The sequence below is a fragment of the Lipophrys pholis genome (genome assembly GCF_963383615.2).
Source record: "Lipophrys pholis genome assembly, chromosome: 15".
Taxonomy (NCBI): Eukaryota; Metazoa; Chordata; class Actinopteri; order Blenniiformes; family Blenniidae; genus Lipophrys; species Lipophrys pholis.
The window spans coordinates 2,661,057-2,675,219 of NC_137642.1; the positions used below are offsets into that span (position 1 = coordinate 2,661,057).

The 14,163-nt window shown below is 39.2% G+C and overlaps 1 protein-coding gene across 1 annotated transcript in view; it reads right to left on the reverse strand.

The window, feature by feature from the left end:
- slc24a3 (solute carrier family 24 member 3) overlaps nt 1-14,163 on the reverse strand; it is a gene marked incomplete at its 5' end in the record, with an annotated part of 263,277 nt that overhangs the window by 234,386 nt on the left and 14,728 nt on the right. The gene's annotated exons all lie outside the window — the stretch shown is intronic.

Sequence of the window (14,163 nt, forward strand, 5' to 3'; positions counted from 1 at the left end):
TCTTTCCATGCTCAATTTTCTATCTTTGTATATAGTATGTAGACATTTTGAGTTACCTTAACACTTATCTTTGTGTATTTCAAGTAATTTTGTGAAACAAGTGATTGAGTGAAACAATGATCATTCCTATTGTGGTTTTGTGATTTCGCTCTCTGACCTGATAGTGTGCAACTGAGCAGCTGACGTAATGCTAAAGCATTACGTCAACAATGGGATCATCTCTCAAGATGATGAAAAAGATACACAAGAAACTGAAGCTGCAAGACAAACATTGGGAAGTTTTGACCTGGTTGACTAAATGCAGAAAACACTTCAAACTGAACGCTTCTCAATGTATAAACTCTGGTGAAATCAGCCAAGAGATGAGTGAATTCAATCAATCAAGGACATAGACCATCTGTTGGTTAGATATAAGGATGTACCGATCCACGTTCTTTCACTTCCGATCCGATCCGATATCCAAATTTGAATATCTGTCGATACCTATACTATTACGATACGAGACCTCTGTTCGCTTTATTATTATTATTATTATTATTATTATTATTATTATTATTATCATTGTTGTTGATTATATATGAGGCTGTAATAAACTCCTCTCTACAGGCAAGTATGAAATGTACGAATATATGCATGTATTCTCCCAAAAGGCAACTTGAGGTTAGTATCAGGACAGAAAAGGAAGCAGTAGAAAGTATTTTTGTTCAATTTGGACACTGTGGAGGTCTGCGTGACGTCATCATCTCATATTAAACTTGTTATATCTTTAAAACCTCAGAATCACTTTATTAATCCCTGGGGAAATTGTCCAGCAACGCAGCCAAACCAGCAATTTTTCCAGCACTAACGCAGCACATATGATTGTGACTATTTTCAAGGAGTTTTGCGTGGAGTAGGGGGCAGCTTCACGGAGGTGTAAATCGCCTGCTACAGTATGGAGAAGCGAGCTGTTCATTGTTTTGATGCCGCTGTCAGCGCCGTTCGCCTCGGCGAGCTGGTGTTTTAAAACAGTGATGCCTGGCTGCATTGGATGGTTGCAATGGATTTCTCAATGAGACACGGAGTAAGGAGTCAGCAAATCCATTCCACAGTTTGCAGCCAGGGAGCAGAGCAGCCGGCAGGGAAACGCTTGTGGAGTCATTTCAGAAACAGTAAATCCAATTCAAAATACGTTATTTATCACCTAGGGACGATTTAAAGTACAGACAAGGCTCATGGATCGGAAATCTCTGCAGGTTGGATCAAAAATGTCCAATATGTGAATTACATTGGTATCGGAACCCGATACTGATACTGGATCGGATCAGCCCCATCCCTATTTACATATCTGTGTGCCGGTGTGTGTTCGGGGGCCTCCTGCTTGGTTTATGCCTTGTATTCAGAGAAAGAAAGAGTGGACTTGTCCCCCACACACTGACTCACACCTCCAGGTTATTGGTCAACTGAAAGTACATTGTTAAAGCAGTACAAGAGAAACTCAACCTTTGTACACTCTGCGAACCATCACACTCACTCTGAGAACAATCCAGTGCTCAGTATTAAATTCCTCTTTAGTAACTGACAAGATAACACCAGAACAATATCAAAGGTTCAGCTTTTTTAAGAACAATGACCCATGAGGATCTGAAAAGATCAGAGAGTGACAGGAACCTTTCTGTTTATGATAAAGAATTAACCAGGTAACATCTGTGAAGAAGAAACTAAGAACAGGAAGCATTTTCACATTGAGCCTCTTGGGAATGTTTCCTGGAGACACCATTAACCCGACAAGAAGGTCCGCCTCACTTTCTTCTCATCTGAAAGCTTGAGGGAAATCAGTAATATGTGAAATCCCAAATACTTTCTCCTTTTCCTGTCACATGTTGAGATCATGGTTCTGAAATTTGTATCATCAGGCTGAGGGTTGATATGCAGTACTACTGATAAACTCCTGCTTGATTTACATTGCCAGTCTTTTATTATTGCCTTTGAAATTACTATTATTTGGCATAATTACTTTCCCTGGCCTCAAGATAGCAAACAGTTTTCTAACAAGGCACCTACAACTCAATTTTAAGAGTGTGTTTTCACCTTTCTGGCTTGTTCCTAGCAATTACTTGAATCCCTTTGCGAGCATGAATCCTAACAGCAATAAACAGAAGTCACTTCTTTTAAATCACGCTGATCCATTTCCAGTTTTGATCTTTGCATTCAGTTGAATCCTGCATATTGTGTCTCTTTGAAACAATACTGACCACGGATTTGCTTCTCATGTGGCTGAAAGCATGTGGTACATGCTCTGAAGGCAGTTTCTGGATTATACCATCTGGATATCGCACAATCACAAGAAATTCTTCAAAGCACTGAAATTTTACACTCTGAACCTACTTCACATCTTCCTCACTAAGTCTGTGGTGTTGGAGTTCAGGTCACATATGTAACCCCTATCAACATTTTATCAGTCTGAGGGAACCTCATTTTCTATCAGTGCCACTGCATTTCCCATACTGATGATCTCTAATGAGTACTTTCAGAACACTCGGGGATTGTTTTATCACAGCTGTTTTTGAACGCAAACTGTATTTAAAACTCAAGCAAATACCTGGTTCTGCTAGAATTCACATATGCATCAATATCACGGCAATATTAGGCCTCATTTAAAGAATGTTTCAATATAAAAATGGAAAGCTTCCATAACGTTTTGGGTATCTATTTACAATGGTGCTGGAGTGAAAACGCAACTTTTTGAAAATGGCTCCCAAGGTGGAACCTTTTAAAAATGCTCAGGCTGCGTGTCCTTGTAGACCGCGAAGATGCTGCTACTGGTCATGCGCACCACGGCCGTGGTAATTAGATCTTGTGCATATGTGCGAATAGATGGACAATAACAACAATGTTTCCTCCAGAGTTTCATGACTCCCAGTTCATATCCTCCTGGGACTTGGGAGTTAGAGAGTCACTGTAATAGCAATCCAACATTGTTCCATACGAATGTCTGTGTACTCCCATTGTTAATGTTTACAGCGTATTGTTCTCTGCAAGCATGTGTGTGTGGTTTCATTACAAAAACAACCAACAGCACCAACTGGTGATTTAACATGAAAACGACATCGTTTTCAGTGTTGCCATTTCCATATAAATGGACGAAGTTGTCAAAACGCTGGCATGTAAATGCAAAACTTTTCTGAAATGAAAATGCAAAAACAATGCGTTTTCACTTGAAACAATGTGTAAACAGGGACTTGGTTCAACATGCAACACGCTACAATGTTGAGTATTATTGTGAATACATTTTGTGTTGTCATAATCATTACAGTACAGGGTTGTTTGGTATACCGGTACTGTATTGGTATTGCAGTACTGACGCCTTTAAAAACAATACTATACTGGGCCCGGCCGGTACCGGTATCTTTTGGGGTTTTTTACGTCACCGCGGAGTGTCACTGTGTTGTGATTTGCACGGAGTGTAGTCAGTCTCTCTGTGGGGGAAGCGTCGGCGGGCTGCTCCGCTTTCTGACTTTCATTCACTTAAGATTTAGTAGAAGTGGGAGCGTGGCGAAGGACTGCGGGATCCCTCTGGGAGAGCCATTGTTGAGGGAAGGGTGCGCGCAAGATATTGACAGCTTTTTATGCGATCAGGGTTACAGGTTTTTTTTGGACAATTGAAAGTGTGGAAAACAGCGCTCTGGTTACTTTTTTTATTTTCATTTTTATTAAATTTGTTTTTGCACTCTGGTTTCTCCGAGATGGGGTGCACGAGCGCTCCCGTGCTCTGACCCGAGATCCACAATTGAATAAGAGCTTCATACTCGACCTTATTTACCAACAACATTCCTGGACTTAACTTAAAAATAAACATCAAAACAACGTATTTTCAAAACAATCTTCTCCCAACTGAGCTTGTACTTTGAAAAGAATACCGGATGCGCTCGCGTAAATGACATGGCGTTTGCGTCCATGTGAGAGTGCGCATGCGTAACTGACTCAAACGACCCTTGGAAACTCTGTAAAAAGAAATAGAGTGTATCCCAAAAGGAGGTAGCAGCAAAGAGCAAGAGTCTGGTGAAAGAGAGGAATAAAAGAGAGAGAGAGAGAGAGAGAGAGAGAGAGAGAGAGAGACAGAAGTGAAACCATGGCTGCTGATACATCCACAAGGCCGCAACTTGTAGAAAAAACAGGTGCGTGAAGTGTTATATGGAAGTACATTGGCTTCAAAACAAATGAGCATGGTGTCGCCATTAACACCGAAGCACCACTGTGCAAACAGCGTTTAAGAACATGTCTGGCCAAGGGTGGAAACACTACTAACCTGGCTAAACACCTGAAGGACAAGCACCCAATCCTGCTTAAGGAGTTCAAAGAATGACAGGTAGTAAATTATCTACCCATGAAAAAGTAGCTCTGGAAAAAAATGAAGCTATTATAAATATTAGTGTTACAAATATAATATAATAAATAATATAAAAGAATATAATATGGAAATATTTTATTTTAGCCATTTAATGTTATAAAGATTACTGCATAGTAACATACCATTTAAAGACATTGGTCCTACTTAAGACAGGCTGTATCTAATGACATTTTTTTTTGTGTTCTCTTTTTATTTGGAAAAGTATCGAAAAGTATCGAAAGTATCAAACTACATGGTGGTATCGGTATGTCATTAATATGGGCTAAAATTTCATCAGTTAGTTGGAGGATATTTGGAAGAAGATGCTCTATAATCTCAACATACTGACTTAGTATGTACGTGTCTTGTATTGAGTGAATAAATGTCCACAGTCCACTCAAACGATTCTCTTTACTGTGTAAATGAAACTTAAGCCTTTTACTGCTGCTGTGTACCATATGATATCTTTGTATTCTATTGTATGGTAGGCTGAATAACGAAAGCTAGATTCAGAGACAAGGACAATTCTCAGCAAGAAAGAAGACAGAAAAAGGAGCTCATCACAAAAACAATAAATTCATCCATCAAAACCTGGACTCGCTGTCAAGCAGCTGGCAAAAATCAGCTGCGCTAATGAAGTGCTACACAAGATGAAGACACGGGGGGGCGCTGCTGAGCACTGAGGATGTAGGACGTGTTTCCTAGTGGCTCCCTGAAATGTGACTTTTTAACAATATATTTTCACAAAAATCCTCACCATTCGTGTACACTGGGCATTATAACTGCTCGTTCTATACTTTTGAGACTTTTGCTCTTCAGCTGCGACAACAAAAATGACTAGCCGAGCAAAATCCGACCTGGCTAAGACGGGCCGTGCTAAGTCCCGGTTGTCTCCTGAGCCCGACTCCCCGCGTGAGACGGATGCTAACGAGGTCCTGCTGGCAAGCATAAAGACGATGATGGATGACATGCGTGCGGATATCATCTCCAGGTTTGACTCTGTCATTTCCGCGACCGTGAAAAGGGAACTATCTGCGGCTTTTGGACCTTTGGAGAGTAAACTTGAAGCTCACGGTGAGATAGTAGCAGGCCTCGAGCTATCAGCTAACGAGCATACTACCCTGCTAGCCGACCTCCAGGGGAAGGCTGCTAAGCTAACCACCCAAGTCGAGGCGCTGACGAAGAAGTGCGAGGACCTGGAGGGCCGCTCTAGGTGGAATAATGTGCGGCTGGTGGGCCTACCTGAAGGTGCGGAGGGTCCTCGTCCCATCGAGTTCACGGCCGGGTTCCTCAAAGACTTGCTCCGATTGGACGATAAGCCTGTGCTGGACCGGACACACCGCTCACTACGTGCCAAACCCAGGGAGGGCGAGCCGCCGTGACCACTCGTTGTCCGTGTAAACCTCTCCCAGGTCCGCGACCAAATCCTGCGTCGAGCCAGTGAGCTGTCACCGCTGCTGTACAACGGGAGCAGGATCTCCATATTTCCGCACTTTACCCCGACAGTGGCTAAAAAACGAGCCGCCTTCACTCCCGTGAAGAGGGAGCTTCACGCGTGCCCCAACATCAAGTTTGGTCTCATCATTCCAGCTACTCTCCGCATCACCTTGCCCAGCGGCCGGACCCACAGGTTTGACGACCCGACCTCAGCCTCAGACTTCATACAGAAACACATTAAGAAAGCGGTCAGTCCTGAAACAGTTTAATACACCCGCCAGTGAACAAGTGAGCTCCTACGAGTCCTGCCTGGTGATGTCTCTGCTCTGGATACTTAAACGTTATGGACATGGTTTACTACAAATGACGGTCTGATTTTTTTTTATTTATTTATTTATTTATTTATTTATTTATTTATTTATTTTTTTATTTATGTGTGTTATAGTTATACTTTATGTGGGTTTCTTAGCCCAGGTGTATTTTGATAATGTCTGCACATATGCACCTCCAGGTGTTACTCTAATTTCAAGGTTGTTTTTTTGTTTTTTTTAATTGAATTTACTATCATTATTTAACGTGTGCCTTGTTCTAATTCCAATGTTTGAAAATGTTCATATTTGAAGAGTTAATTAAATTTTGCCTAGTTTTAAGGTTCTTACTTTGTATTAAACTATTTTGTTTACCAATATGTCACATTTCACACAAGCTGGCCAATAACAGTTGGTGAGTATAGTTTAGTGTTTAACTAGACTAGAGTGTTTGTTAACAGGATGTGGGAGGGATGCGCGCGTCTCGTTTGGGGAGATGCTTCTGCCAATGTGGGTGGGTGGGAGGATGGGTTTTTTGGTTGTTTTTTGAGTTTTATTGTATGTTTTCACATCAGTCATATTTTCAGGGACTCTGCAGACCACCACCTATTTTCTTATATTGTAACTTTGTTTTCCTATCATGACACAGTCTAACACATCAACTATACCAACAGGAAGGGATTTAATATTTTCTAGTCTCAACTGTAAAGGGCTTAATAATCCTATCAAACGTAGCAAGGTGCTTCACTACCTTCAACACCTGGGGGCACATATCATCTATTTGCAAGAAACTCACCTTAAAGTTACAGACCATCTTAAATTGAAGAATAGATGGGTTGGGCAAATCTATCATTCATCATTCAATAGCAAATCTAGAGGTGTAGCTGTCATATTGCATAGGTCTATTCCGTTCAATCACACTAACACAATATCTGACCCTAATGGTAGATATATTATTGTTACAGGTCAGATCCACAATATTCGCTTAATATTAGCAAATATTTACGCTCCAAATTTTGATGACGATTCTTTCTTTAAACATATTTTTTCGTTACTACCAGATATGTCTTCTCATCATTTGATATTAGGAGGAGACTTTAACTGCTGGTTAAACCCACAGCTGGATCGGTCTTCCCCCAGAGTGTCTCCACCCTCAAGATCTTCTAAGGTGATCAAGACTTTTATTCAGGAGTCTGCTGTGTCTGATGTTTGGCGTCACTTTAACCCTTCCAAAAGGGAGTATTCTTTCTTCTCAAATGTTCATCATACATATACCCGAATCGACTACTTCCTCCTTGACAATAGGTTACTCCCATCAGTCTCTGACTGTAAATATGAAGCTATGGTATTATCTGACCATGCCTGTTTCCTTGAAAATACATTTCAGAAATTTAGTTAATGACAGTGGCATTTAAATCCACGCTTGCTTTCCAGTGAGGATTTTGTGAGCTTTATTTCTCAGCAAATTGACTTCTTTACTGACACCAATATGACCCCAGGTATATCAGCCTCCCTTCTGTGGGAGACACTAAAGGCATATATTAGAGGAGAAATTATTTCATATGCTGGTTATGAGAATAAGCTCAGAAAAGAAAAACTTACCAATCTCGCACAACAAATATCTCAGCTTGATAATAGGTATGCCGCCTCCCCCTCACCTGAGTTGTATAAAGAACGTTTGTTGCGGCAGGCAGATTATGATGTTCTTGCTACACACCGATCTACAGAACTTCTCATTCAGACCAGGTCTAGGTTTTTCGAGCATGGTGATAAGGCCAGTAGACTTCTGGCACACCAGTTGCATCAAGCTTCGGCAGCTCGCCAAATTCCTCAAATTCAAACAACCACGGGTATTACAACAGACCTCTCTGAAATTAATAAGACATTTGAGGAATTCTACATGTCTCTTTACTCTTCGGATCACAATACTTCCGTTCCAAATTTTGATGGATTTTTTGAGGGCTTAGACATTCCCTCTATTGAACAAGTATCGAAATACATGCTGGTATCGGTATCAATACCAAAATGTTGGTATCGTGACAACACTAATTATGAGATGATGATGTCATGCAGGCCCCCACATTGTCCAAATGGAACAAAAATAGTTTGTACTGCTTCCTTTTCTGACCTCATACTAACCTCAAGTTGCCTTTTGAGAGAATACATGCATACATTAGTACATTTCATACTTGCCTGTAGAGAGGCGATGATTACAGCCTCATATAAACTCAACAATAATGCTAATAATAATATTAAAGCAAACAGAGCTCTGGTATCAGAATCGTGTCGGCAGATATACAAATTTGGGTATCGGGATCTGATCGGAAGTGATGAAATGTGGATCGGTGCGTCCCTACTGCAATGTAGTTGAGCAAGTTCCTGAAGCTGTCCCTCAATCAGACACCTGAAATAAGAACATTTGAATGTCCATGAATTGCGCTTCAATATTTGTTAATATCTGATAACTGGATACACATTTTGTCAGTTTGTGTTATGCATGCTTCAGTTTTGTGTCTTTTTATTGGTGTACTCTAGTCACTGAATAATATCATTTAATGTATGATACTACTATTTCTTTTGTCTAAATAGTAGACATTAATTCTCTAGTATGCAAAACAATTTAATATATAATGTATACAGACAGTTGTTTTCAACTATTCTGAGGTGATGGAAATAACACTGTTAATGTGTTTATTTACACATTAAATATGTAAATTAACTCTGATAGGCTAAATGTCTAAATACTTCAGTACTATGTCAGAATCTGCATGGATACTCTCATGGAAAGAAGGATAAACTGTAAAAATAATTTGTGAAATCCTATTATTATTGTCAAGCCATTTTTCATTGGAGTCAAATATACCTCAAGTTTATTCAAAAAAACAATTACAGAAACATATTACAATGTATTTATTGGTCGGATTCATACATTACCCAAGCTTCTAAATTTCCATCAAACTTTGGGCAAGTGAAACTTTGTCCGGGCAAGTAAAAAGCTGTCAAAATCCTTAATGTCAAGCCCTGGAAACATTATAGAATGAATATATTGTTGCGAACAGGCATTACAGGCAGGGGGTGACTACATTTTTCTAGTTTTTCTAGTTTTTTGCCATGTACCATAAGGGAACATGGCAAAAAGTTTTAGAGTTTCTAAGATGATGTATCTGCAACACAAAATGTAGCATTTAAAAAAATCAATTGTTATTTCTATGATCATGATTTTAATATAACATGAAACTGTTTTCGTTTAACAAAATTAATTCCACTGGGTGTAGGACTAGTGAAAAATCTGGAGACCCATGGCAAACTAGTGCAACCCATGGCTCACTAGTCCGCTCGACTAGTGGGAAAAAATTAAGATCTATCCCTGCTAATACTCAAATTGTTTCATTCATCACACAGATAACTTTGTGTAATCTTACTTGCTGGCCCCACTCATTGGCACAATGTAATCCTAAAACCCAGAAATTTACATTAACGGTGGCAATTTGTGCTGCTTTCTGTGTGTGAATGGTTCCAAACACATGTTTTCCCAAAATTATTTCAAATTCACTTTTTTATCTTATGTCTTTTTGCTTTTAATTTTAAATGTGGTGGCCACATAGAGAGGAATTCATCAGCACACAAATGAAAAAAAAACCAACACATTCAACAAACTGAAACACGCACACACACACACACGCACGCACGCGCGCGCACGCACACACACACACACACACAAGGTTCAGTCATAGCTGATGTAAATGAAGGGCAAGACAAAAGAGCACAGTTATTAAGAACAATTGGAACAATATTAACAAAGTTTACATAAAGTTACATTAATATATCTAATTTTCATGATACGTGATACATGTTTAACTAATGTCATGCATTAGTTAAACATGCATGACATTATGTATTAATCACATATACTTCTTAAATTGCTATATCTTTTTATTTTATCTGTTTAGCTCATCATTTTAACTGGTTTTGTGGGTTTTTTCATTTTCTTTTTTTTTTTTAGCTCTTCATTGTTTAATCACTGTTGTGTCCAGTGGTATATTTCTTGGTCCCCGTTGTATATTGCAACTTACGACACCACCTTGTGGAATAAAGCTGTACGACAATGCATCCTGTGGTCAGCTGACTTAACTTCAGTAAGTATTTTAAAGATTTACATGGGTCTCTTATTATTTATTTTCTAAGGAATCTGAGTCTGTTCGGCTCTGGTTTAGGAAGAAAGTATTTCATTGTCTTTTTTTTTTCCTCTGGGAGGGGGATAAAGGGTTAAAATATCCAGTGGTGCCACAGTTACCTTGAAAAAGTAATCTGATTACTGATTCCTAGTTACGCCTTAAAAAATTTACCTAGTTAATATAGTGATTACTTGTTTTTAAAAGTGACTAAGTTAGATTGTAAGTAATTTTGTAATTTTTGTAAGTTACTTTTAGCAGCTGCCGACAACCCCCCCAATCTCAAGACAACAATGACAACCGCTTTTACCAAAAACTCAGTGCTGATCACTGGCTGGCCTCCTGCTTGTACATATTTAAACTTTGATCTACATTCTTTGTTGCATTTATATCTGATTCATGCTTTTATTATCTGATTTTCACTATTACTGGTATTTATTTACCCGGAGATGAAGTTGTAGTCTGTTGTTGCACTATTTATTTATTTGCACTACCTGCTCTATGTGACCTTTTAATGGGGGACAAAAACAATCTTTAATTATTTAATTGATTGATTGATTGATTGATTGATTGATTGATTGATTGATTGATTGATTGATTGATTGATTGATTGATTGAAAAAAGGGGAGGCTGGTTGCAATGTTGAGGTTTATTAATGACATTAATTTGTTCCCATTCTTTTGTGTCACCTGAATGCACCGTTAGAGCGAGTTGGCCTGTGATTGGCTGAGAGTGGAGAAGGTGGCGGGTCAAGTGAGCGTGCAGACTGTATGCATGTGCTGCGTGTGTCTGTGTCAGTTTGGAGGAGAATGGAGGAGCACTGGGTTCAGTTTAATAATAAAGCGGCTTTGAAGACAAGAAACTCGTCCTGTTGGACGCTACAATAGTAACGCACAGTGACTAGCATAAGTCACTTTAATCTGACTACTAGTTTGGAAATAGTAAAGCGTTAGATTCCTTGTTACTGAAAAAAAGTTGTCATAACAGAGTAACACGTTACAAATTAACACGTTATCGGCATTACTGAAAGTCACATGCATTTGATTTCACAGCAAAATAATACAGACTGAGAGTGACGGGGTAAAAGAGATCATTATAAAAGTTGAAGGATTTTTTGTTGGTGCCTGAGCAAATCCTGTGAGACACATTCAGAAGACCCTGCAGCCACCAATGGAATGGAATGGATGGTTGAAGGTTTGAGGCCATGCGGGGACACAGTGGTTGGTGGAATGACAGCAGAGTGGCATATAAATGGAGGGAGAAAGCTGAGAGCGTAGTGACTGCAGATGGAGGAGATGATTGAGAGACGATGGCAGAGGAAGAGAACAAATGGACAGACGGAGGCGGTTTGTGGCAGTCTCAGGTTGGAGGAGCGGTGCACTCTGTTCAAACAGGCTGACCCAGATGCAGCCAAATTAGACACAGTCCTCTGTGTGTGTGTGTGTGTGTGTGTGTGTGTGTTTGTTTGTCAATGACAAGGGACAATGACGAGACAGAGGCGGAGAGAAGCGTACTGGCAGTGTTCAAAGCAGATGCGTCTCAGACGCTCTAAAAACTAAAGGTTCTGGAACAACAGTAGGACATGAATTTAGGAACTTTTTTATGTTTGAGAGGGAAGTTTCTTTCTTTTCAGCAATAAATAAACACATTGAGGCAATACTTCGGCAAACTTGAGATAGGAAGAATCCTATATAATAGGATTTTTTTTTTAACTCAAGGAAGAGTACAGATATGTAATTTAAGTAGAAGTTAAAAGTACTGTGATTGAACTACTCTAAGAAGTTAATTTACTTCAAGTGGTTACTCAAGTACATGTAACTGAGTAAACCAGTAAATGTAACTACCGTATTACCTGTCTCTGATGCCGAAATAGTTTAAACCTACACAGGTGAATTTTTTTCTCAGTCATCAAGATTTGCCTAATACACTGACAATGCTGTTTGTTTTGTTTTACTTCAATTAAACACTAAAACATATTTTCTGTTTTACAGGTGGCTACCCAACATGCGGTGGAGCTGTAAATATTGTGAGTTCAATAGTGAAAAGAGGGGTTACTTGCTCAGACACTACAGACTAAAACATGGAGGCGATACCAGAACAATTCCCTTTCCATGTTTGTACAAAGATCGTGTCTGTACATTTAATTCAATTATTTATATTTCTGGTAATCATTTGTGTTTATCTTTAGGATGGTGATGAGTCATTTGGCCAAATGGACATTGGCATCTTGTTGGTGAATCCTGAAGTTGTCTCCCCCCAATGCCAGATCTTTACCCAAAGAGCCTGAAACTCGGAATTGAGGGTAGAGTTGTTGTAGACCGGCTGACGACCTTGCCAGAAGCTGTGCGTCTCCATTTTGTTAAGTCAACCCAGGAAACAGAGAGATCCTGGATATGTTGATCCCGGTTCGTAGTACAGGCCTCAGGCCATGAGTTGGCACTGTTGTTTGTTTTGGTAATGAAACTTCACACACATGCACACAAAGAACAATACTCTATAAACAATAACAATTGCAAGTACACAGACCTTCTAGTGGACAGGCGACCAAGTTGGATTGTCATTACAGTGACTGTCAACTATAAAACCACAAAGTCCCAGGAGAATATGGACTGGCAGTCATGACACTCTGGAGGAAACATTGTTTTTATTGTCCAACTACTGAGCATGTGCAGACAGCTATTTACTACGGCTATGGGGAGGATGTGCAGTAGTAGTAGTAGTGTTTTCATTGACTCCAATCACTGTTGTCGCGTAAACCGTCAACCAAGACGCAACAAAAGTTTTCCAATTTCACCTGAAAATATTGTTTAATGGGGGCCTCACTCTTGCACCACATGCATGTATCACAACACTTGGATTCTATACATGCCTATCCGTTTTTTTTCATGCCTTCTTAATCTGGTAACCTTTTTTGTTTAACTCAGCTTGTGATTTTTCCTTTTCAACTGTATTGCTTGTGGAATAATAATTTCCTTGAGCGTTTTGTCTGACATGCATCAATATCTATCTTATCAATTTCTAAAAAACATGACAACTGAGTTATAAAGCAGAAAGTAAAACTTTATTTTGTCTCATATCTAACCTTTCTCTTCATGGTAACATCTTCAACAGTATCATATGTTACCAGCACACACCCCAGAGGCCTTATGGCCTCTTTACTGTATATGTACATTCTGTACACAATATATACTCTTAGACATACAATTGGAATCTTTGTAATGAGCCAGCTTGTATGGCATCCACTGGAACTAAGTATTCCTATGATGGGGCAGCTTCCCTAGGCTAAGTCCACATTCGTTCAAGTCCAGCTGGCTAATTAATGAACATATCAATCACATGTTAAAAGCTCCGCTATGGGAAGGAGTAGAAATGTCGGGAATTCATCAAATGTTCGGGTTTCTGCAAAATTTCTGGGTCAGCAACTCTGATTCACTCAACAGGTAAATTTGTTCTTAGAGAAACGTTCAAGTAAGTCAGCTTGGAAGAAGTATGGACCATTTTTCAGGTTTTTATCAGAATACTGTTTACTGAGTAGTTGTGATCGAGGAAAGGGGGTTATTTGTATACTGTAAAAGATCACAGCCCCATTTTGTTATGTTGATTAGTTAATTTTCTTTAACTCAAAGAGCTCTAATACGTTTTGGCATTTGAACTCAACTTTGTGAGTTTTTAAATGTGAAATTGAAAAGAATGAGTTGTGTTGATGTTTGCCAGATCTGCAGAAGTTTATTGAACTTCGTCATTTAAATTATTAGTTGGAAAAAAAAATTTAAAAAAAAGAAAAAGGCGGGAGATTGTGGGCAGGACGGTTAAATTTTATAATCCTCCTTTTATAATTTTTTTAATATTTTAACCGTGAACACTTCAAGAATTATCT